Source organism: Erithacus rubecula (genome assembly GCF_903797595.1).
Source record: "Erithacus rubecula genome assembly, chromosome: 6".
In the NCBI taxonomy this organism is placed as follows: Eukaryota; Metazoa; Chordata; class Aves; order Passeriformes; family Muscicapidae; genus Erithacus; species Erithacus rubecula.
This window is the reverse complement of record NC_136688.1, coordinates 57,886,135-57,911,066: the sequence shown is the minus strand read 5'-3', so window position 1 is coordinate 57,911,066 and position 24,932 is coordinate 57,886,135.

The following is a 24,932-nucleotide window of genomic DNA, read 5'->3' as shown; positions in this document are numbered from 1 at the left end:
GATGGGCTTTAAGGACCCTTTAAACTCAAACCAGTCTAGAATTCTTAGACCATTTTGTGTCCTGAGCCTGCTCCAGGAAAAACTCCCCACATAATTCAGTGACAGCAGATGTGCTGCAGAGATGCTGCTGACTGCAGAAATCCAAGGCAGGTCTGTATAGTGGAGATAAAAGCTGAATACAGAGTGAGTAAAAAGGTAAAGTTTCATCTTTTCAGATGCATTTAGTACAGAGAGTCACAGAATCACTAAGGTTGGAAAAGCCCTCTAAGATCATGGAGTCCAACATTCCTCCAGCACTGCCAAGGCCACCACTGTCCCCTGTCCCCAAGTGCCACATGGCTTTTAAATCCCTCCAGGGTTGGGCACTCCAGCTCTGGGCAGCTGTGCCAGGGCTGGACAACTCTTTTCATAAAGCAACTTTACCCAATATCCAATCTAAACCTCCCCTGGTGCAACTTGAGGCTGTTTCCTCTTGTCCTGTCCCTGTTCCCTGGACAGAGAGACCAAAACCCACAACAGAGAGTTTGCAGTGGTCCCTCAAGGAGAAATATTCATTTCACCAATCCAAAGTGAAATAGTGAATGTGCTTGAGCAGGGAAGGAGCAGTGTCAGTCCAGCTCTGGATGCTGAAAGAAGTAGCACATGGAACTGCAAATCTGCTGACAAGATTTATTACACTGAAACTGATACCTTAGAGAAAAGCAAAATGTAGGGGCTTTATTTAATGAGAAAAAAAACAACTTGAGCACTCATAGGCTTATAACAGCATTATCAATATTATACCAAGGTTCTGAAGAAACACTGGCTAAAGTAGAGACACCTGTGACAAAGTGTGAGACAGGACAAACTTCAGCCTGGATAGAAGTGTCAGGCTCTTGTACCAGGCTGCTCTATCCAAATATCAGGTAAACCCTTGATATGTTGCCACACATAATTTCTGGTGAAACTGGAGAACAGAGGGATGAGACAAGTGTTGTAAGGAGGATAATAAATTGTCTAAAATGGAGATGAGAGCATGTTGTACTGATGGAAGAAGTGAACTGAAGGGAGGTTACTGGAGGAATTCTCAGTATCAGCTGTGGGATGACTGCAGTTAACACTGCCTCTACCATGCTGCTGCTAAACATGGAATCATTTCTATCCAAATTGCCTGAGGCACAGAGTTTAAAGACATCATCAGTACCAGGAAGATCAGACTATCATACCTGAGGAAATGACCTACAAACCACAAGATGACTCAGGGACCAATACAAACATCTGCAGTCATTGATGCTGTGTAGGGCACTCGTGATTCTTTCTGATGAATTCTCTGCTCAGTTGTGCTTGAAACAGATTAGCTCAAAGTGAGATAAGTGTGGAAAACAGGTGCAAAGGCTGCTCAAGATCCAGGAGACCTCGTGACAGCAGAGGGATGGAGTAAATGGAAGGGCAACACTGGCAACTGTGGAATAAGAAGGAAAAGATTTTTAAGGATCATGTCCATGGGGTTCATAAATAGGATCCCAAGAGGAGTCCCAAAAGTCTGAGGCTGCAGCCTCATGTAGGTTAAAAACAGATATAAAATGAGGCTGCTTGCTGTCACTTATGGGAGCTCAGCTCTTAAAGGGGAGAGAGAGACTTAATCTCAAAAACCTGATAAAAACAACACTAAATATGGATTATTCAGCAGGAGGAGGAAAGTGCTGAAAGACAGGACGGACTTAGCAAGCACTTAGAGCTGAGTGGTGTGTTCTCTGCTGATAAAGTTGTGGCTCAAGCTCTATTCCCCATCTGCTGAACACCCTGAGTGAGTATTCATTTCAGAGGAGCCATCAGATGCAAAAGGCACTGCTTGTTAGACAGGATTTCCATCCCCTAGAAAGAAGCCAGCACTGCACTAGAAGTGCCTCAGAGGCCAGCAAACACCTGGATTACCAGGCATTATTATCTTTAGGTTTAAAACAATGTTCTGATTTGGAAAATCCAGGTCAGATTGAGGGTTGCAGGGTAAATCATAAACCAGGTGTGTGAGCAGTTACTGTGCCTGCCATAAACACAACGGCTGAGCTGTAGGGGCAGACCCTGAGGATCATATTCAGTTGGTGCTTGATCTCTCTTATCCCACTGGTGAAACGGGATTTTTACTAAGTATTGTGCTGGAGATCCTCATTCCACTCCACACAGGCACACACACACATGCAGGCAGGCAGTCTCATAAACTTTAACTACATACAGAAATTCCCATATTGCCTCTTGGATATGCTCCAGCTCGTGAAGGGGTGCTGGTGGATGATCAGTACCTGCCAGGTACAAAGCCTTCTCTTTTCTCCCCAGATCCAGGGCTGTCATGAGCTGCCCTAATGCCTTTGCAATAAAACTCATCAAATTCCCCCAGTATAAAGTAATGAGCTGTAGCTCTTCTACCAACCTACATCTGCTACTTACAGCAGGCCAAGAAAACAAACGGCGATGTCAACTCTTCATTCTGTTCCTCAGATCATCAACTCGCTGAAAATAACAAAATCTGAAAGGCATATGGACCTTCTCATAAAAACAACAAACACACAAACAAAACCTCAGATGAGTTTCCCAAGTCAGCAGGATCTGCCTGCTAATTATTACAGTACAGAAGGACCGACCATCCTGTAGCCAGGAATTACCCAAGAAGGGGCCTGAGTTCTTCCCCCAGGCTGGGCTGTTTGGACACACTGAGCTCCCTCATTTCTGGGGATAATGTGTGGGATTTGGCTGCCCAAATCAGCACAGCCACAAGACCTAAAAGGCTACATTTAGATTAGATATTGGGCAGAAATTGTTCCCTGTGAGGGCGGTGATGCCCTGGCACAGGGTACCCAGAGAAGCTGTGGCTGCCCCTGGATCCCTGCAAGTGTCAATGCCAGGTTGGATATTGGGGCTTGGAGCACCCTGGAATAGTGAAAGGTGTCCCTGCCCATAAGAAGCTTTAAGGTCCCTTCCATCCAAGCCATTCTGGGATTCTGTCTCAGCAGGGCACTTTGTGATGGATGTTGCCTTTACTCTCACCTTAATTCTCATACCTGAGCCTCTGCAAAACAGGGAACTCCTCTCTAGCTCTGGAGTCTTTGAGGACATATTTTGATCCACACAGAGAGAAATTCAGGTAGATGAATGATATGGAGCCTGGAGAAAGCAGACTGGAAAAAAAAGGAGAGAGAAATATCCATAGCCACAGATGGTTTTGACCCTGGAGTGCTCTCTCCCCTCAGAGCCTCCAAGGAAATGTGTCCATGGGGCATGAGAGAATAGGGATGGGAAGAACACAGCATCCTACACGAACTACACAAACACAGCCTTCCCTGCAGACCCTCCAGCTTTCTCCCCATCACAAAGGGCAGGGAGGAACGAGGTGAAGCACCAGGACAATCACCTTCAGCAGATGGGCCCCCCGTGCAGCCCCCACTGCCTGTGCTCAGAGCTGCTGCCAGCCCTCTCTTCCAGGGAGAGGACAGAGCTCACCTCCCCATCCAGGGAAAGAAAAAAAAAAAAAAAGTAGCATCTGTGGGAGAAAGACATATGTCTGGCCTCCACCGTGAACCCTGGGCCTGGCAGGAGAACGCGAGGCCGATTCCAGCCCCAGCTTTTCATTCCTGTTGTAACAGTCATAAACGCCTGCTGAAACCTAAGAAGAACAAGACTGTAATCCTAATAAAACAACATTCTGGAACCCTGAAAACTAGATGGAGGCTTCTCAGGCCAACTTTAAAATTATATTGGCTTTTCCAAGAGCTGCACTTTGTGTGTGCCGGCGGGATGGACGCTGGCAGCTGACCCCCACGGGAGGGGGGATTGCAGCAGGGAAAGGACAGCAGCCATCCTGTCCCCAAATACAGAGAGAACCTCCCAAGCCCAGCCTCTCAAGGTCCCCTCCTAAAAGCAAGCCTTGATATGTTTTCTCCAAGTCCAGCCTTCTTTTCCAGATGCCCTGCAAGCCTGACTGCAGAGAGCAGGAACAGGCTGTGCTGGTTTGAAGGCAAAAGCTCGTGCAAAGGCACAGCTTTCCATGCTGAAATCTTTCCCTCCCTTTTTGGGGTGTGGTGTTGAACAGAAGCCATGGGGATTTGTGCACCAGCCATCCCCAAAGTGAAGAGCAGGAGGAAAGGGGGTCCAGCTCTCTGTTGCTGTTCTCCCTTGCTGGCATTGTCTCCAGCAAGGCACCACATCAGCTGGTGCTTCTCTGTGTGCCTTTAAACATTGACCAGGTTCTCAGAAACCATCAATTTGCATCCTTGCCCTGGCATCTGTAGAACTGGAGATGCACCAGCCAAGAAGCTGTGCTCTGGAACACCAAGCTGTGCTGGCCCTGTCAGAGAAAAAAAACTTCTGTTGCCAACTCTGGTGATTTTACTGCAAATCTTCCCTGATGTTACATGAAACCCGAGCTCCTGATGTGCCACTCCATCCAGCACTTCCACTTTAAGGAGGAAAAAAAAAATCTGTGGTCTTTCTGGTCTTAAAGAAAATGCTTTCCAGGAGGTGGCCTGAACACATGCTAAAGGCTAAAAGTAGCATTCACAGAATAAAACCATCTCATGATTTTTAAAAGGTTTTTGCTGTTCTGGGGGCCTGACCTGTGATCTGGGGAGCCACAGGTTACAGAGAGCCCAACAATTGTTTGGGCAAGGGCACTGCCTGATAACAGGTATTGGTTGGTGGTGGTGGAAGGTGTGACAGCTCCCTAATCTGCTCTGTGGGGATGACATGACTCAGTCCCTGCAGGGAATAGCACACTGGAACTGCAAACACCCACAGGGCACTAGTAATATTTATCTGGTAAACAGCATTTTCAATCATCACATTGTCTTAGAAGCATCAATTAATTAACTTTAATCACCAGTGAAGTAGGAAATGTTTCCCCAGGCTGGGGAAGCTGTGAAGGTGCAGAGAGGCTCCATATCCCAACCCCAGCCAGGGGAGGCTGTCGGGGTCAGGGCTGGCTTTTTAACAGCTCAGCACTTTGGCAGTGGATGAGCTTCCCCAGTAACCCCATTCCCACTGCCACACCACAAAAAGCAGCCAGCATTTCCCAAGAGCTCAGCGTGCCCACGTGCACCACAACCCCATCACCACTGTCCTGCTGGAAAATGAGGGGCTGAAATCTGCTCCCAGGCCACAGAGGGCTGCTCCTGGAGCTGACACTGAGAGCCTCTTTGGACTTGGGTGAATCACTTCACACCCACATAAACACACAGAGCACACAGCTCCTCCCCACGCCACAAGACGTGTCCTGCTCGTGACATCCAGATCACTCTGGACTTGGCCCTCACTGTGGGTGGTGAATTCTTAGAAATCTGGCCCTGAGCTGTTTTGGATTGGCCCTGCAGAGCAACAGAGACCAACACACCTCAGCTCTCATGTGCACTTTGTGCTGCACAAGAGGGGGCAGATCCCAGCTGATCCCCAGGAGCCCCAAGCATGGAAGAAAAGAGAAAAGATCTGCCCACATTTGTGCACTGCTCCTCATTTGGTTTGAGTTTTTTTCCTGAGTGCAGCCTTTAATCTCAGCAGAGTGGAATTTTTGTGGAGGGGAAGATTTGGAAAGGAATCAATGGACAACATCACAGATCAAAATTGTAGCAGGTATTATAGCTGGCCATAAAAGAAAGAGCATTTCAGAGTGCAATGTTCAGATGGAGGAGATTCAGCTCTCAGGGCCTTTCACACACTACAGCTTTCCCACTATAGCCAATAAAGGCATCTCCCCTGTGCTTCTTCCTCGAGATCTCTTCTGCAATGGGATATATAAGCTGTAGAAGTCACATTTCACTTTCAAATCAGCAAAGTAGAACATTGTGTGATATTTCAGTCCAAAGACAAGGAGGAGAGAGTGAACACTTTGCACTGAAATAACTAAAAGCTTCTAGTGTGACACAAAGCAAACTTCACTAACCTTTAATTTCCCCCACTTCTTAAGGGCACACAGATCCAATGAAATCAAATGAGATAATCCCAGCCTGATGCAGCCTGGAAGCAGAGGTGAAAACCTCCCAGAGCTCATGCAATCAGAACAGGGCTCAGACATTGTCAACTTCCCCCCTCAACTATTTCCAAATAAAACACTTTTGTTGCTTGGCTGCTGCTGCCAAATGAGTTAACAATAAAAGAAGGAACTTGCAAAGCTTCTATCCACAAGAAAAAAAAATTAGTGGGGGGAGGAGGAGGAAAAAGAAATTAAGGAACTTTAGGGAAAAAAAAACAAAAGGGAAAAAACTCCAAGAAACTATAGGGCAGATCCTCTGACTGGAGTAAATCAGTGCAGACCCAGCTCTGTTGCTTTACCCCAGGCAAAGTGTGGGCCTGGTGCTATTCTGCATTTCTCAGGGGCAGGGGGTGGTCTCCACTGGAAGATTGCAACACTGCAGGATACTTTTCCATATTAAAAAGGCGCTTTTTAGCGTTTTGTCTATTGCCAGGTTTTGGGTTTATTGAGGACTCATTTGGCAGAGCCATCCTGGAAGAACAATACAGATGTTTTATGGAGAAATAAACTGGGACTTGGGCTGGATTCTTTCAGTGCTGGATTCCACCTAATTTGGAGGGAGAAATAGCTCTTTTAATGAAGGGTGCAATCAAAACCTGTATGAAAAGCCAATATGCCCTGGGCAAAGGGAGCAGGAGATACACTGCCCCTCTCTGCTGCCTAGTAAATTCTGGTCTCTTTAGCACAGCAAAAGCCTCCCAGAAAGGGTAGAAAACATCCTTTTTCCGCCAGGGAATCAGAGCACCATGACTTTTCCTCTTGGAGGGAAGTGGTGACCTCTCAAAAATGGAGAGGGTCTTTAAAGACTGAATCTGCCACATCTTCAAAAGGAGCTGATCCTGTGGAGTCACCTCATCCTTGTGAGCTCTCCCTCAGCAGGGATCCCCAGTCATCTCCTTAATTAGCACCATCTTTTAAATAGCAGTTCTGGAGCACCTAGAGATGTTGTGGGTGCTTCTTCACTCATGCAAGATTGCAAAGGCAGAGGTAAAAAATATTATTCTTCACCCACAGGCAGGTTGGGTTCACTTTCTTGCAAGGAAGGTGATGCCAGATGACTGAGAATTCCAGGTTTGTTGTCAATTCTCAGCTACACTGTGTAGAGTGCCCCTTAAATCTTGGCAATTGTCATTGACAGAAGAAAGTGCTTTCCACCCTCCAGGGATGCTAAATAGTCATTGTCCTTTAGCTCAAGCTAGAGGAAAGCTGCAGGCTAAAAAAAACATTTCTCTTTTCTTTGACTTCCTTACTTCCCATTTAGAAAATTTTGCTTTTTTACATCAACCATCCCTTCAGATCCCTTTTTTTTTGTGGTGCTGAGCACTTCAGTTAGCAAAGCAAAGGAAGAGAGACTTGAGTGTTAAACTGACATGCCCTCCCAAGGGTTATTAAAAGTGGCCAGATGTGCTGGGCTATGCTGAAGAAATCTTCACAGGAGAAGAATCCCAAAGTGGAATACTGGAACAGAATTTACTCAAACTCCCAATCACAGTGCTGCAGGTACCAGAAAATAACATACAGCCCAAGCAGCACGGGGGAGTCAAGAATTTGAAAATCAAGGAGTTGGCTGATGGGAAGAAAAGAGTTTTTGGGAATTGCTTTGGGCCAGCATCTAGCAAGGCAGATCAGGCTGGCTCTGATCCAGCACTGCCCTTTAGCACATGGTTAACTTTAACCCTGAGAGAGGCAGGGAGCCAATGGAAGCATCAGCAGCAGTGTCCCACAGGAATTCAGGACAGGTTGGTGTGGGCACAGCAGAGAAATGAGCCCCCCTTGCCAGGCAGAGGCTTCTGTCTCCAGCACCTGCTCAGCCTGTGTGGGGTCAGGGCATCAGGCTACCTGCAGGGACAGAGATCTCCTATTCCAAAACCATTTCTAACTTCTCATTTATTTTCCTCTCTTTTGAAGTCAACAGCCAACTTTTCAAAACCACCTGTGAAATTCTGTAGGAGTGGTTGGAGACATTCCTGCTGGCTCCTCCAGAGTCTGGATTTCACTGACATCTCTCTCTGCTTCTCTTTCAGTTTGTTTTTGGAACAGCACATGGGTAATTTTTTTTTGTTGGTTTTTTTTTTTTTTTGACCTGTCTTGAGAAACTCAGTTTTGAGGAGAGATGGGTTTGTTTAAGGTGGAGTTTCTCAGCTCTGGACTGGAAATGGCTACATGTACAGCAAGGATGGAAGGTCCCTCTGGGGCCTGTGGAAAGCTTGTTCTGAGGGTACAACAAGGGATACAACAAAGAGTTGGTTTTGCCAAGCAGCTGAGAATAACAGAGCTGTTATTTACCCATTACTGCACTCCAGACTGAAATACTTAATTTTTAACCACCAATGACAAGGATAACAACAGTGGGTTAATATATTCCCTTTCCTATATATCTGATGAACTGATAGCCAGTCACATGGTGTTCAATATGCAGGTTTTGGCCAGGCCTTCCTTTGTGGTCTCTGTTTGCATTTGCATTAACCTGGGAGTATTAATCAGGTCATGTAGACACCCAGGAACATAAACCAACTCAAACACCCAAAAGATACACAGCACACTCAGGATCAACACACAGAAACCACAGGATGGAGTGCAGTGTCCATTAACTGAACCAGATTAATCACATGCATACTAAGGGAGGCCAAACATAAAACATCTGATTCCCACCAACCTCTAAGTACACAAACCCAAGTAAACACTAAAGGACCCAGAGACATGACTGGCTTCCTTCCCCTTCCACATATGCTGCTAAGCCTCCCTTGGAAACAAGGTCCAGGTAAGGAAATCATTAGCCACAAAAAGACTTCTGATATGATCACTTCCCAGGAAACCACCTCCAAAGTCCATATTCTCAAAGCCCAAGTGTTACACTCCTTTCCACAAACATGTCAAGCTTGCTCTTATGAGCTCCCCTTAAGTTTTGAACTCAGTGTACTCAGACCAGTGTAATCATAAAATCATGGAAGAGAATCAGCTGGCTTGGAAAAGCCTTCTAAGATCATCAAGCCCAACCATTCACCAGCACTAGCCAGTGCCACATCCACAGGGCTTTTAAATCCCTCCAGGGATGGGGACTCCACCACTGCCCTGGGCAGCTGTGCCAGTGTCTGATCACCTTTTCTGTGAAGAAATTTTTGCTGACATCCATTCTAAAATTTGTACCCATTTAGCCTCGTGTTCTTTACCTTACATGACCTCTTTTCCTCTCTGATTTTACCATCCTGATGTTTAGATGTACAAGCATCACCCTTCTTCTCAGCTTTTATTTTCTAGGCTAAAATTTTCTCTCTTTCATTCTTCTCCAAAACACAAGCTCTTCCCTTCTAACATCTCCACCATCTTTTTTTGTAAGCAGTCCAGGTCAAATTCACACCTTGGGAACATGTGGGCTAGAATGATCCATAGAATGCCACAGATATTATTATTATATTTATATAATAATATCTGGCATATTTATCTTCTCCTGAAAGAAACTCCTCCTGAAAAAGGCACATACCTTTTTCAGAGCATGTCCCATGAATTATCCATACATTTTTCTCCTTTGTCATCTACAGATGGTGGAAATACATTTCTCTATAGTAGAAATTCTCATTGCTCCCTAAACTCGTGATTTTGCATTTTTCAGTACTGGATTTCATCTCTTTGCTATTATTCCAGCCTTCAAGGTCATCCAGTTCTCTCTGCATGCTACATCTCCCAAGTCTGTGTCATCAGCAGACTTCAGCAAGGTCATTCATGAAAATATTAAATAAGATCCATCCCCAAGAAAAATCCTTGTAGAGCTCCACTCATACCCAGCCAGACACTTTCTCATGCTACTTGTTGTCACTCAGTCAGTTCATCTGAGCAATACCTGTTCAATCTCCAGTTTATGTGTTAATCATGTAAACAGCACAGCATCAAACTATTAGGAAAAGGTTCTTCATCCAAATAAAGCCTCGCCCTTGCAGATAAAGATTGTTGGAACTCTCCTAAGTAAAAGAGCTCAAAGGGGCCCTGAACAGCCTGGAAAAATGGAAGGTGACAGCCAAACCATTCTAGGATTCAGTAGTGGGCAGGTTGTCATATGACAACTAAGATACAATGAGGATGGCTCTGCTTCCTGGTAGGTGAGATCTTATTCCTGCCCAATTTATTGAGCAGTGTCAAGTTCCTAAAAGCTGTTGGGCCATTGGGCATTAAAATTAACACTGTTAAATTAATGTTGTTAAAGTACTGAGTTATCGTAATCCTTCCTGATGGAACAGCATTGTTCCAGAGAGATTGAGGACATGATTTAGTGGTGAACATGGTGGTGCTGGGTTGAGTTGGGATTGGTGATCTCAGAGGGCTTTTCCAACGTTAATTATTCTATTATTCCATGCACATGGATGGCTTTATGTACTAGTAATCTAACATTGATAAAATCCACCAACTGCAGCACAAACTTGTGCCTATTTCTGTCTCATAATAGGCAGGGAAAATAAAATGACATCAATCCAGAGGGAATAAAGGTTATGTTGCTTTCCTTTGATAAGGCTGGGAAATAAGCAGCTCACCACTGAGGATTCGTTGGTATTCAGTGCAATAAACACACTTCCTGCTGGCTGGCTGTGATTACAAGGAGCACTGTACAGAAATGGCACTGCAATTTGGGAATAAGGCAAACAGGAGTGATGGAGTTCAAAGCCCCGCCGGGCTCGTGTTTGCTTCGCTGTTGCGTTTCCAGCCGGCCTCGAGGGTCGCCCCAGCTGAAAAGCATCTGCAGTGATCCCAGCTGACCTTTCCCTCTGATAGCACCCTGCCTGCCTTTTAACAGGGGCCTGAGCCGAGTCAGAGGTGAAACAGATAAATGACTGAAGATCCAAATGTTTTCTCAACAGGCAAGTTCCCACATGCTCAATTTTCTTTTCCTCCGTGAAGAACAAGAGGGGGAAAAAATTGCAAGTGATTAGCTAATGAACATCTGGTTTGCTTTATTTGGGCTTCCTTGCAGCCAGGGGTTGCATTTACTAATTTTTATTTCCTACTAAAAACAAAAAAGGAGCTTTTTTTTTCCCTTTTTTTTCCAAAGCCTGTAGAGGAGAGGCTCCTCACAAGTGTGGCCGTTCTTTCCACCACTATGATTACCTGGCCCACATGCCACGTCCTGTGTGGTTACCTTCTGTCCTGAACTTTTCATGTGGTTTGACATGTCTTTAATTTAGACAATCAGACCACGTCTAACCTGAAACAAAAACACTCTTTGGAGATGCTGAACCCTTTTTGAGTCCTACAGATGTCAACCCAGCGGGATGCGATGGCAAACTGTTAATTATATGTGTAAAAAGGGTCGGTGTAATTACACAGTAAACACAAATATTATCTGATATAAATATAGACTGATTGTGCTCTTGCACTGCTGACTGCTAAAAATAGCTGATTTAAGGCCCAGCTCTGTACTGACTTTAGATTTGAGCAACACCATTGACTTGCCTGTGCTCACTTCAGCTCCTGAATTCATCTCTACTCCTTTATTTTCCAGGGGTTTAACACAACTGAAAATGTGACCCTGCATGGGAATAATCAGAGATGGGATTTATGAACGAGCAAACAATGATTTGGAGATCTGTTCTTCCTCCACCTCATAGAAATCCAGTTTTCCAAAAAGGCTTAAGCACACTCCTCAACTTCCTCAACCATTTCAGAGCATTTCAAGCAGGTTCCCAAAATCTATTGCTGCCTTGGGGAGTCACAGCCTTTCTTTGCATGGTCAATTCATTTCAGAGGCAACTATGAGACTAAATTTCACTGTTTACTGTTGCCCAGCTCTGAACAAGGGGTTAAGGAAATAAATTGCCAGCCATAAACCCTTTAAAAACATGGTTTAGTTTCTTCCTCCCACTCCCACAGATTTACCTTACACTGACTTTGCCAATGAGTTGCTCCCCTCAGTCTGTTTTCACTGCAGTCACAAAGGCCCTCAAGCCTCAATGGCACATTTTTATTCAACAGACATAACTCCAAAATTGTTGAAAAGTCCATTTATGGCAGATCTTGGGGCCTGATCCAGAGCAAAGCAGCAGCAGTGTCAATCTGGAGGGACACTCACGTGACACTTGTAACTGATATCATACCCTGCCCCAGTTTATCACCCCCATCTTTATCGTTCAACCAACTTGTTCTCTAGAGAAGGATCATAAACCCACAGGTAATTGCAGGATGGCCACACAGACAGTAAAAAGAAAAAGCCTGCAGATGGGTAGTTCAAAGACAGATTTCTCAAAAAACACCAAACCACTGAAAGGAGCCAAGCTGGGTCTCATTTGTGGATGCACTGAGCATCTATAAGTTGATTTCAAATCAGCAATAGCTGCAATGCCTATCAAAATCAGACATTTACCCACAACTGTGGCTTTTGAAAGACGTGATTTAGTTCAGAAATGAACAAGAAATAACAGGGCTTTTAGACATACTAATAAATGTATGGTCCAGAGACTTTTCCAGTAGCATATTTATTGTCCAAGCCCTCCAGTCAGCAGCACACTTAATTTTAAGCACATGCTTAAGTGCTTTACTGAACAAAGCTGAAATGTGGACCCACCAGGCAGCTCAAGAAAGGCACTTTCACATCAGTCATCCTGCACAAGCAGCAATAGCAACCCAGCTTTTCACCATGACAGGCACAATCCAAGCTCAGGAGCAGCTCTTCCCTTTGCAGCTGGAATCTCATTGGCAACAAAGCAATTGGGGACAAGAAGGGTTTTCCTGACTTCTTAGGATGTCCCATATGACCCTGGGTGACCCAGCATGGAGCCCTGGAAAGGCTTCACCCAGTGTGCAGATTTTGGAGCAGGTGGTGGTAGTGACACACAGGAATAAAAAGGATGCAGGATTAGGCAAAGCTACAACAACCACACTGTTACACCAAATAATTTTGTGCACCTGAGAGTGCTAATGCAAACCTGACAAGGTTGGAGGCCCACCAAAATATTTATATTGCTTATGCCAAGTACCCCAGCTCCATAGTCCATAGACAAGAAAAAGATCCAGGGTAATCACAGCCATAGCAGGTGTGTAAAATCCTTCTTGCCTTGTTGAAGGCACTAGGTTAATATTCTACTCCTGAGTTTCTGTCTGGAAAAAGCACTATTGGCACTTCTGCCATCTTTAAAAGAGAAAGGAAAAGTAAAAATTGTATTTGTTATTTTTTAAGGAGTGTGGTATCAAAATGTGTCAGCCAGAAGAGGGCAGGGATTATTTTGATAAATTATCACCCACAGTGCTGAACACTAGAGAAGCCACATAAAATTATCTCTAATTGAAGGGTGGATTCTCTGGTATCCACTTAGATTACAGCATGTTCTAAGCTTTTCCTGCTTTCCTGCTCTCTGCCATCTTCTAGTCTAGTTAAAGCTGAGCTTAGCTTTCCCTCTGCTTGGAGGAGGAATTAGAACTCTCTCTGAAGCCTGGCCATCCATTTGCATAAAAAATGGTTAAAATTGAATATTTTTGAGATATGACTGAAACTGGGTTTGGATAGAGTGATGGGGGCAAAAACCAGGGACAGGGACCCAAACAGTCACACAGAGTATGGCTGCATTAATCTTTCTCTCCCTTCAGGAAATAAAACTGAAAACAACAACCTCACATTATCACAGTGCAGCTTCTTGCTCATTTAACACAAGACTCTGTGACATATCAGACACGTGCTTGTGCTTGGAGGACTTGGTGATGCCAAAGTTCATGCCAGGCTCCACTCACCTGCACCAAAAAACCAGCTCTTTATGTCCACAAATAGGTTTGGAGCACAGCAGATCTTTTTTCTGAGCGAGCCACAGCCATCATACCAGACCTGCAGAAATTCTGTGAACATTCCAGAGCCAGCCTGGACCCCTGTGGAGCCCATCTCAGCCTTCTGACCATTTTCCCTGTTAACTTTTAGAGACCCCTCAGAAGAGGCACCAGCTGTAAAGCACTGCTCTCTGTGCTCCAGAGCCCTTTCACAGCTGCCTCTCTGCCCTGGCTTTAAAAGCCCTGCAAGTCTGGAGGCTGCTCAACACAGCCCACACCTTCCTGAGCTTTGAGCCTTGCTCCACAGGTGAGCACCAGTCACAGCAGGTAAATTCCCCAGGAGCAGTGATGTGTGTAACTATGGGAGGGGATGTCAGCCCTTTCCTGGGAGCTCCAGAGAGAGAGTTTTGTGTGCTGTCCTGCTCCTCCCTTTCCTTGTGGAAAAACAAAGAGTTGAAATTGTTCTACAGCTATTGTAAGAGTCAGGGAGAAAGCTGGTGCTTCCAGTGGGCAATAAAATGTCATCAACACCTGTATCCATAGAATGAGTAAGGCTGGAACAGCCCTCTAGGGCACCCAGTCCAAGCAATCCCCAGCACTCCCAAAGCCACCACTGACCCTGTCCCTAAGTGTCACACCCACACAGCTTTTAAATCCCTCCAGGGATGGGCACTCCACCACCCTGGACAGCCTGTTCCAATGCCAGATCACTCTTTTAGTGATGAAATTTTTCCTAATAACCACCTGGCTGTCCCCTCTTGTCAGGGAGTTGTGCAGAGCCACAAGGTCCCCCCTGAGCCTCCCTTTCTCCAGGCTGAGCCCCTTTCCAGCTCTCTCAGCTGCTCCTGGGGCTCCAAATCCTTCCCCAGCTCTGTTTCCTTCTCTGGATTTCCATTTTAAATCCATGCACAACAAGGAGAGTAAAAAGCTGCATGCATGTCTTTAAAAAGATTAAACTAGATAAATACTGGGAAGGAGCAATTTTATTATGAAAGGCAACAAGACACCTGGATTTTCATCACTGAGTAGTTGGAGCTCGTCTCCCCTCTCTCCAATGCTCCTAGACCAGGACTCCACTGCAGTGATACTGAAAAACACAGAACTAAAACCCAGTTGTTACCCTCAAAAACTCACAGCCTAAGTAGTTTTTCTGTAGAAAAGAACATTTCAGTCCATAGGAGCCTCTATTTTCCTCAGATGAACTGAGGCAATCCTGACCCTGCCTGATTTTCCAGGTCACTTTCTGCATTGCCCACACGCCCCTGAAGCACTTGGAGAATCCCTGAGCTTTTCAGAGAGTCCCTGAGCTTTTCAGAATCACTTCCCAGCACAGAGGCAAAGTAAAGAGAAATCACCCTGCTGGTTCTGATGGTTTTATGTCCCTGCTCTGCACCTCAGCTCCCAGGGCCAAGGAGCCATCCCACAACTCCCAGCCCCCATTAATGCCTGCAGAACTTAAAGATTTGCAGAGTTTACTTGCAAAGCCTTTTAGGAGCAGAGATGAGTAAACAAGAGTGAAAAGTTAAACAAAGGAAATACATTTATGCTTGTACTGTTTTCAAGTTTATGCAAACAATCCATTTCTAAAGCTGTCACTGACAGTCCTGGCACGTTCTCATTCCCCAGCTCAGAGTCATGCTGGAAACTGAAATCACAAGCATTTCTAAGATGCTTTGGGCAAAATACCTCCCTCAGCTCCACCAGCTGAAAGTCAGTGAGGTTGGCTGTGGCTACAGAGCCATGGCAACATCCTTGTGCCATGATTCTGGAAGAAGAGGGAGAGGAGTCTGAACTTCTCTGGCCACAGCAGCAGTGGAAGAAACTGGAATAGAGTTATCCAAATGAGTTATGAAGAGATCAGTTGAAGAAATAACAGCAGGAAACCATCAGGCAGAGGAAGAATTAGAAAATGCTATTTTCTAGCTGGTCAGGCAGCAAGGGGAGCTGCCATAAATGTAAACTTTTGGAAGGAGATGTGGAGAGCCCAGTCTCCACCAGCACAGCCCACCACACTCCATGAAGGAGGGGAAGACTCTGCTAGACCCAAGCAAAAGGTCAGCACAGCCACTGCTTCCCAAACCATTCCCAAGAAGTGGCATAGATGTTTGTTTCAAAGGGAAAAACATGCACAAGCTCTGCCCCAGCTGGGAGGCAGCACAGTTGCCATTCTGATGCCTCCTCACCCTCTTCCCTCCATTCAGCTGCACGTTTAACAGCTGAGCAGAGCCTACAAAGTTAATTTCTAGCTTTGAGATGGTTACTGGTAATTGTAGGTAATTTCAAATATAATTGCAATCGAGTTGGCAAAGCTCTGTTTGCAGTGTTTATGCTCATCACTCTAATTTAAGACCTAGAAAGCTGGATATGCTGCTCTTCAAATACACACCCATTTTTCATCTCCCTGATTTTACCACCAGAGATCATAAAAACAGCCCCAGCAAACCACAGTCTGCAGTGCAAGGCAAATGTTTGAGAAGCTGCATATAAAGTTTCAAGCAAAGCTGCTTGAAGGTTAACGACAGAACATGTTAATGATTATCAAATAGACAAGGAAAGCCACAAAGTGCTTCCAACACAGAAATGCAAGAGCCCCTCAAAATAAATGGTGGCTAACCTTGTTTGGAATAATACTTCTCTTCAAAGCCATGGAACTGTTGCATGTCACAAATATGTCCACATGTAGTTTTAATACAGGAATAATTACCCATGGCATGTTTGTTAGTGGAAAATGCAAAGGTCTCCTGTTACTTACACATAATAAAACCTGCATTGTTTACCATGAATGAGTTATATGAGAGTGGTAATAAATAAATGTTGTAACAAACTTTTGCTGCCCAGGCCTGCAAACTGTTCTCAATATCTGCAGTTTGGTAGCACCTAGAGGCCCTGCTAAAATCTGTGATGCTGAGCCTGCTGCAGAGCAAGAAACTGCCCCTGTTCTGAAACACAGAAAATATGGTATAGGCATAATAAAAACATTCAACCCCCTGGGCAGGATGACTCCAAACATGCAGGTATTTGCAGAAAGCTCAGCTGGGAGGGATTTGACTGCATGTGGCCCTTCTGCTCCCTCTGGGATGTGCCCTGTGTGTGCAGCCACGTGTGTGGAGAGCAGGAACCAACCAACCTTTGATTCTGCTGTGAGTGGGTACAGCCAAAACTGCTCCTATGTGCAACTGCTCCCAGCCTGGGGACTGAAACATGACCATTTTAAACACCAGGACACACCCTTGAAGTTAAAATCAACAGCTGTGCGCTGGCTTATAGACACTTCAAATACCTGGGTTTTAAAAAATACATTTGGATTTCTGTAGTTGACAAAGCTCCTTGGGAGTTTTAAGCCCTTTGGTAAAGTCATTGGAATCACAGAACAGTTTGGGTTGGGAGAGCACCTAGTTCCAACTCTCCTACTATGGACAGGGAATTTTTATCTGCCAAATCTGTGCATGGATTACAGAATCTCTGGTCATCTCTATCCAATATTAATCTCTGTCAATGTGGGCTTGAAAAAACCCAACCACACCAAAATCCTTTGCTTGCTGTATTCTTTACTCATCAAGCACGACACTTTTAAAGCTGGAACTACTCAGGAAATTATTTGTTTCCCATGAAAAATTCAGAGGAAAATTAAAAACCAAAAAATTTTTACTGTAACATTTTCTTACTTTTTGTTTTAAAATGAAAAAAAAATATATCTTTCCTTCAACTGGTTTTGTTGGGTTTAGGCAGCCATTGGACCATTAGAGAATAGTTTCAGGAGCAAATTATCCCCCCAGCTCTTTGTAGAGCACGACCTCTGTGAAGATTGGAATATTTGCTTATTTTAATGCAACCCACCAAGGCAACCCTCTCTGCATAATTCAGTCAGGAATGTTGTAGTTTAGAAACTATATGTAACTTATCTGAAGAAAACTTCAAAACCTGGCTTTTGTAACGAAATGGACTTATTTTAACTTCTCAGAAAATTATTTCATATAGCAAAAGAAGCAGCTGTGGGATTGCTGGTAACACTGCACAGGATCTGTAGCTCTGCACTACTTGACCTGAGCCAGGTGTTGCCCCCAGCACTGTTTGCTCTTCCTTTATTCCACCCCCAAATAATGCATGGTCATTCTCCTATTTATTTCTGTTTCTTCATTTAGAAGAAAGGAGTGTAGGACAATTTAAGACCATCATCTCAGGACTGAGCAAAGTCCCAGTTACTCCTTGTTGGATAAAAGAGTTTACTAAAGATGAGGAGCTTTGAGGAAAAATTAATGAACAAACTGAAAGAGAAAAATTAAAGCAAATTAATTTCATGGCAGCCTTGCAAGACAGCAAGGTTCCTCCAGACTTCTGCAGAAGGAATTCCAAATGATTGCTCCAAAATAATGCCCTGATCTGACAGGTGTCAAACAAATCCAGGTGAGCTGTGCCCTTCTCCAGCCACTTGGTTTGATGTGTTTGACCCACAAAACTACCCAAGCATTGGTAAAAGTGGAAAAAGGAAAACCTGAATGATTTACACTCAGGAGCAATGGTGGTGGGAACCAGAAGATTTATCAGCAGAACCTCAGCACTTCATTGTCACTGAACTCCAGTTCCTGCAGGCACTGACCATGCCACAGGAATGAAACCTCCAGCTCCCAACAATTATTTCTACTCTGTTTTTTCCAGACTTTCCAAGTTTTTGCTGTGCTATCAGTGACTATAGCATCCTTTAAGGCTTTTACTGAGGAGGCAAAATAATAGGGGGGCCTCAGAAACCTGGTAATCAAAGGCAGCTGCATGCAAGACATTACACTCAAGCTCTAAGAATAACCATTAATTGCTTGTGTGGGTCAAAAAAAAAATCAGCTCCCATGAAAAATTAATATCTAAATGAAGACTAATGAGAGGCTGGTTAAATGTAGCAGAGAAATAAGAGTAAGGGAGAAAAATTTAGGACCCTGATTCTAAATGCCTGGAGTAACCAAAAGTGATGGTGAAGCTGAGACTTGAAGTCTGATCCTTCAGACAGGGCTGGGCATGTTTATTAGTTCAGTCCATGGGTCACCTTTTTGTTATTTAGGGGTGCCCAGAAAAACCTCTGCTGTTATTCAAGTTGAAAGGGCAGCAGGACCACTGAGATAAGGCAGAGTATTTGCCTGTGAGGACTCTGGAACAAGTTAGCAAGAAAAAGTCTGGAAAAGGGGAATTTTCCTGCCAATGCTGTGCATACTGAATCCCTCAGAGATACTCCTCCAGGAACACAGAGAGCTTTGAACAGACTGCCTGCAGCTCATCAGTTTGTTTTCCTCCTTTTTGGCACGTGCTCTCTTCTCATCCAGGCTGGAGGCACTTGTGCATAACCTGTGACCTAAGGAATAACCTTGATCCATCCACAGGAGTCTAAGAAGAGCAGAAAAAAGCAGCCAGAGCTCACCTACCCCCCAGGTTCACCTCTTTGCCCAGGCCGGCATCAGGTTTAAGTTCACAGTGGTAAATTTGGTTGGAAGTAAAATTTATAAACTCAGTTGTCAAGACAAATTTGGAGCTCCCAGCCTGCCAAGCCCTCAAAAGAAAGGCAGAAGAGATCTGAACCTACTCTAAGGGGTACAAACAACTCTTCCCCTTTTAAGCTACAGAAAAATGCAGGGCAAAAATATTCCATCCCAGAAACTGCTGTTACTCCTGCCAAATACCAACAAACATGAGACTGCACTTCTTGATCTCTGGGCAGCAATTAGACCTGAAAGATGGTTCATGTCCTGCCCCTCAGCATCCCAGCATGGTTGAGGCAGCAGCAGCAGCTCAGGACTTTGCTCAGCAGTGTTTTGCTCTGTGCTTTGGGGGCTGGCAGCACCACAACCCCAGGAGGAGCTCCCTGGCCATGTGTGGAAAGAGGATCTGGGACAGAGATGGCAGGAGATAATCTGGTACCATGGACATTTCAGGGAGAATATGAAACCAGCCAGGGAATTTAGTCTTCTCAGGAAACCTTCTCATTTCAGTCCTGCCATTAGGTCTGTGAAACAGGGAATGGGGAATGGGTGGGTAATTCCCAAGGAGCACCAGCCAAGTTCCCAGACTTATTTCTCAAATGCTTTGCATTTCAATGTGCAAGTTGGAATACCAGCAAAGACCTTTCTTGGTAGCTGTTCTTCTATTCCTGGAATTTGGCAAAGGGACACTCAGTGATGCTGGAGATGCTCTGGTGTTCCACAGGCAATGAGAAATACTTGGGAAAATACAGCAAATGCAAGGCCAAGATAAAATATTTCTGGCTATAAAGATCAATCCTAACCTTTGTAAAATGTCTGTCAACAACAGCATTGTTTATTAGTACCAGCTATAGTCCTGCTGGTACCTTTGAGCTGAGAACTGGTTCTGATTCATATTTTATTGTTCTGCATCACAAACCTCCATCCTTCTGCCTACTGCTCCACTGAGCAAACTTAACTCTAGTATTTCACATTCAACCCATAGTATGTGGGATTCTCTACTCATCTTGAACCAATCTTAATACCTTGCACTCAGATTTTGGTGTTTAATGACATTTCATAGAGTATTGCATAAATGCACTAGAATTATAGATTTGATTTGAGCTGATTCCTGTGTCTGTTAATCCAAATATTTGTATTTACTGTAAACTCTGAGACACCTGATGTGGTTGCTAGTTTTGAGTCAGTGACTGAAGCTATAAAAATAGAAGGTTCTTTCCCAAACTGTGGTTTGATTCCTTCTCTGGGGTCACATTAGGATATGTGTTGTTAAGCATCTCATCCTTGGGCACTGTCTTCTAAAACTGATGCTAATGGTCCCTTCCAACTCAGGACATTCTGTGATTCTATTAATTCATTCAATTAAAAAACTGAAAAGCGAAAAGGAATTTAATTCCTGGCTAATCAAGTTGAAAACCTTAGTTCAAACATAAGCTTCCTGTCCTGAGGAACCATATTTAAAATGAAATTTTTTAAAAAATCTGCATCTAGGCCTGAAAATCAAGCACTGCTAATTAAGGAAAGCAGGTATCTCACTACAGCTCTCTTGTGTTTATGTTTCATGATGGGGTCTTCAATTACAGCATCATTTCAGACCATTTTTACTTAACTGAATCAATGAGCAGCTACTCAGTATTTTGCTCCACCCTCATTACACACTATTTCTCTAAAATTTCTTTTGCAGCCCCAACCCTGATCTGAAGGCAGGATGAATAATTTCTCCATAGGTTTTCCTAAAGAGCATTTCAATGGAATATCTGAGAGCTTGCCCAATAGTAATCAACTCCCATTGACCTTGCAAAATGGGGAAGTGGCACATTTCCCATTTTATAGGCAAAGAGCTGAGTCACAGAAAAGGTCAAAAGTGCTCATTAATTTCTAGAGGCTGATTTGCTATGCCTTGGACATGATTTTTCATGGTACTTAGCATTAAATACTACTTTATGCATCCAGCATCCTGCTCCTGTTGAGTAACATGGCTGCTGGTGCTCCTGTGCACCTCATATCAGATCTGTAGGATTTTAAGCCAGAAGGTGAGCAGCAAACAGTGACCCCCAGGAATGGTCCCACCTAGGGACACACAAGCCCTATTTTCCCAGGCCAGCATGACAACACCTTGTTTTTGGGACCATCCAGTTGGTCTCATCACACAATTTCCACTTGCTGCACCAGCAGAGAAAATAATCTTGCAGACAATAACTACATTAGTAGGAGAGTGAAAGTTGTGAATCCAGACATTTCTCCAATTTGCAAAAAAGAAAATGGTCTGAGGGTAAAATAGTTTATGGAGATACAATGAAAGGTCTCTATCCCAGGGGAGCTGCATCAAGGGCAGCTTTATGCTGACACTCCCTTCACAGTCTGGAGAGCTGGTACAATGAAAGTTTTGGGTTGGCCCTTCAGATTTGCAGTAAAATGTGTTCCGTTTTCTCAGTTTTGTGCATAGTTTGAGACTATTAAAACAGACACAGCCCTGAGAGTGCTGAGCAGCTCTGTACCTGGGCTGCTGCCAGTGCCCATTGAGGAAAAGCCATGTGTGAGATGATCTATTTCTAGCTGAGCCTTAAAAAACTTCCAGGGATAAAGATTTCTCCCCTTTCCTCCTCCACTAGCAGCTTGTTTCAGTCTTGCACTTGCCAGGAGAAAAGGTTTCCCTAATGTCCAGCAAGAAGCTCCCACTCTGCAATCCCTGCCCTTTGCTCCTTACAGTGCCACCTGCCACTAACAAAAAGAGTTTGGTCCCATCATCTTTGCAGCTGAGCTTCAAACAGTTGTACTGAATTTCCTCTTTGCTTGGCCTCAGTCCTAAAAGAAGCCAGGATTTCTATCCTTTCTCTGGGGCCCAGATACACTCCTGGCCCAGAACAGGGGGCCCTGCTTCTTTCAGGGTTAGGGCCAAGCACCTGTACAACCACCCCAGGGCTGCCTCTGAGCCACAGGCTGAAGTTTCCCTTCCATGCAGACAGCTGGGGTGGGTTATTGACCTCTTTGATATGGACTGGGGACACAGCCAGAGTCGGCATGAACAGAGGAAAATTCACATCAGAGGATTTTTAGAAAGCAGAACAGTCAAAAATAGTCTGTGATGTGTAACCTCAGGCCTCCAGCACACAGGGAGAGTTATGGGATACCCCAAGAGGGTTCCCAAAACCATGGGAAGGCAGAGCCACCATCCTCACCAGACTGTTTAACCACTGAAAAACTAAAAATCATCAAAAAATCTTCTTTCCCCGGGTGCCATTACATTCTGGGAAACCTAAGCAGAGGCATGCAGGCAGGGAGGGAGATCAGACCAGGTCCAAGGAGAGAAAAGGCTGGGGCAGTTAACCTCTGACAGACAGTCTGTAATATACCTGACACAGAAAACAAACCAGGTGGTGCCACTGCTTGGAAAATACAGACACAGCAGGGGCCTGGGCATGGAGGAGGGGGAGAGAGGGAAAACATGAGCAGGGGAAAGCTGAGAGGGCAGGAGTCGTTAACCCCTGATAGAGAGTATAAAGAATTTTCCTCCCCATCTCATTCATTAGACCGAGTCAGCTCCAGCAGGACCATGTCCATTCCTGCACATAAATCCAGCAAGTTTCTCTTTTAAAAAGGCCAGACCCTGTCTGTGCCATGGCAATCCAGCTGTCTGGCTGCCTGTCTGCAGGACCACAAGAGCTCAGCTTTGGCAGGTGAGGGCAGCCCTGTCCCAGGGGCTCCTGCACCCTCTGCCTGGCACTGCCACTTGCCCTCTGCTTCCCTGCAGCCCAGGCAAGCAGGATGTCCCCAGGGGCCACTGTGTCCTGTCCCTGTCAAAGCCAGCCCATGAGATCTCAGGGAGGCAGAGCTGGTTTCACCAGCTCAGTAGCAAAAGCTGAGTGGGACAGGCTGCTCAGGGAAGTGGTAGAGCCACAATCCCTGTTGAAAAGAAGTGTGGATGTGGCACTTTGGGACATGGGGGGCTTGGCAGTGCTGGGCTAGCAGCTGAACTCTATGATCTTAAAGGGATTTTGCAACCTTAATGATTCTATGGCTCTATAAACTTTTGGATGACTGATTCCATCCATGGTCCAGCATGGTCCTCTCAGGTATCTGATCATAGGAGTGATACAGGAATAAAATGGGACTCACCCTCTCTGCAGAGCCACATCCTTCACAACCCTAAGGAACAAATCTTTTATAACCCATGTTTAAATAAAGGTACAATGTTGAGAGAAAGGAATTGCACAGAATAACTTGCATCTGGTACTGGTTTGGAGCTTATCTCTGCACTTCAGCTAAAGGGGACACAGTGTACTCCCATCCTGCCCCATTTTTATAAGTTGCTCAAACCAGCAACCACCCCAGTGAAACTCTGGGAAATGCAGGAAGTAGTTCTGTCCTTGAAATCTGACCTGAATTTTTACTAAAAAGCTAGCAATTCCAATGAAAGAACAGGGACAGAAAATCAAACTATTTTTAACACATCTGTCTACAGTTAAACAACATATTTTTTCTTTGTGAGAACTTAGTAACATCAGAAAAGTTGGAGAGCCTTTCTGGGGCTGAGGTATTACAGGGCATCTTGTATACCTTGGCATTGTGTGGCTTTCCAGGACATCATTTTAACACTTCACAAATCAGGCTTTATGGACATTCTTCTCTCATAAATCCACTGCAAAGCAAACACAGAAATTACATGTTACACACAGCCAGGTAAACTGCACGGAAGATCACCAGCGAGCAGAGCAGTTTTCAAAATGTATAAAAACCATAAAGCATTTTTTGGTGTTTTATGATGGCAACATTTCTTTTAGGGCCTGATCCAGCCTTCTTTGAAGTCAAATGGAGTCTTTCCATTGACATCAGAGGGTGTGGGATTTGTCTCACAGCAACTTATACCAATGAGAACAATATTTTGCTCTGAAGTCATTACTTTCTGCCGTGGATGTTTGGAAAACAGCTCGTCACCTGACAATACACCCTGAAGGTACTGACAGTCCATGTGTTTTCATTATTTAAAAATGAGACTTGGTAACAGGCTCAGCTGTTTGGGGAAGGTAATATTTTTCTTAAGTACGCCTACCACAAAGTAAATTAGCAAAATCTTCTCCGAGCTGTAACTAAAACACAAGGGCACAGCTGCCCTGGAGGAGTAAAAGGGCTCTCAATGTAAACTCCACTGATATCATCACCATCAGAAGGTCATAAAATTGATTGATTATAAATACAGTCCTCATTTGTTTACAGCTTGCATTTTTGGGTCCTGGGTAATTAGCACATTAACCATCCCTCAAAGTGAGCGCTCACAGGTGCTCCCAGATAACCAAAGTGGAAAACTGCTCAAGAGCTGCCTCATTTTCCTTCCACAATCCCAGGATGGAGGGGAGAAGTGTCAGCTCTGTGTTTAACCACTTGATCACACCTACCCAGGAGCCAAGGGCGTAAGGGGGCATTAAAATGACCTCTTAATTTCCTTCAGCGCTAAGGTAGCACCCAAAAAATGAGAGACATGTCAGCAATGTGAGGGAGATCTCCTCTTTGGGAAGCCTGCGGCTGCCAGAAGTCTTTTAAGATTCTTTTTCCCTCGGCACAAGCCAACAAAGGAAGATAAAGATCACCCTATTTGTGGTAACTGGTACTTAGTTCCTTTTAGTTACACTTAAAATAAACTCTGAGTTCTCCGAAGGTTTCAGCCTTCGGACACAGCACCACCTCCAAGTTCACGACTACTCTGTGCTCAGGACATTAAACTTTAAAGTCACGTTTTATTT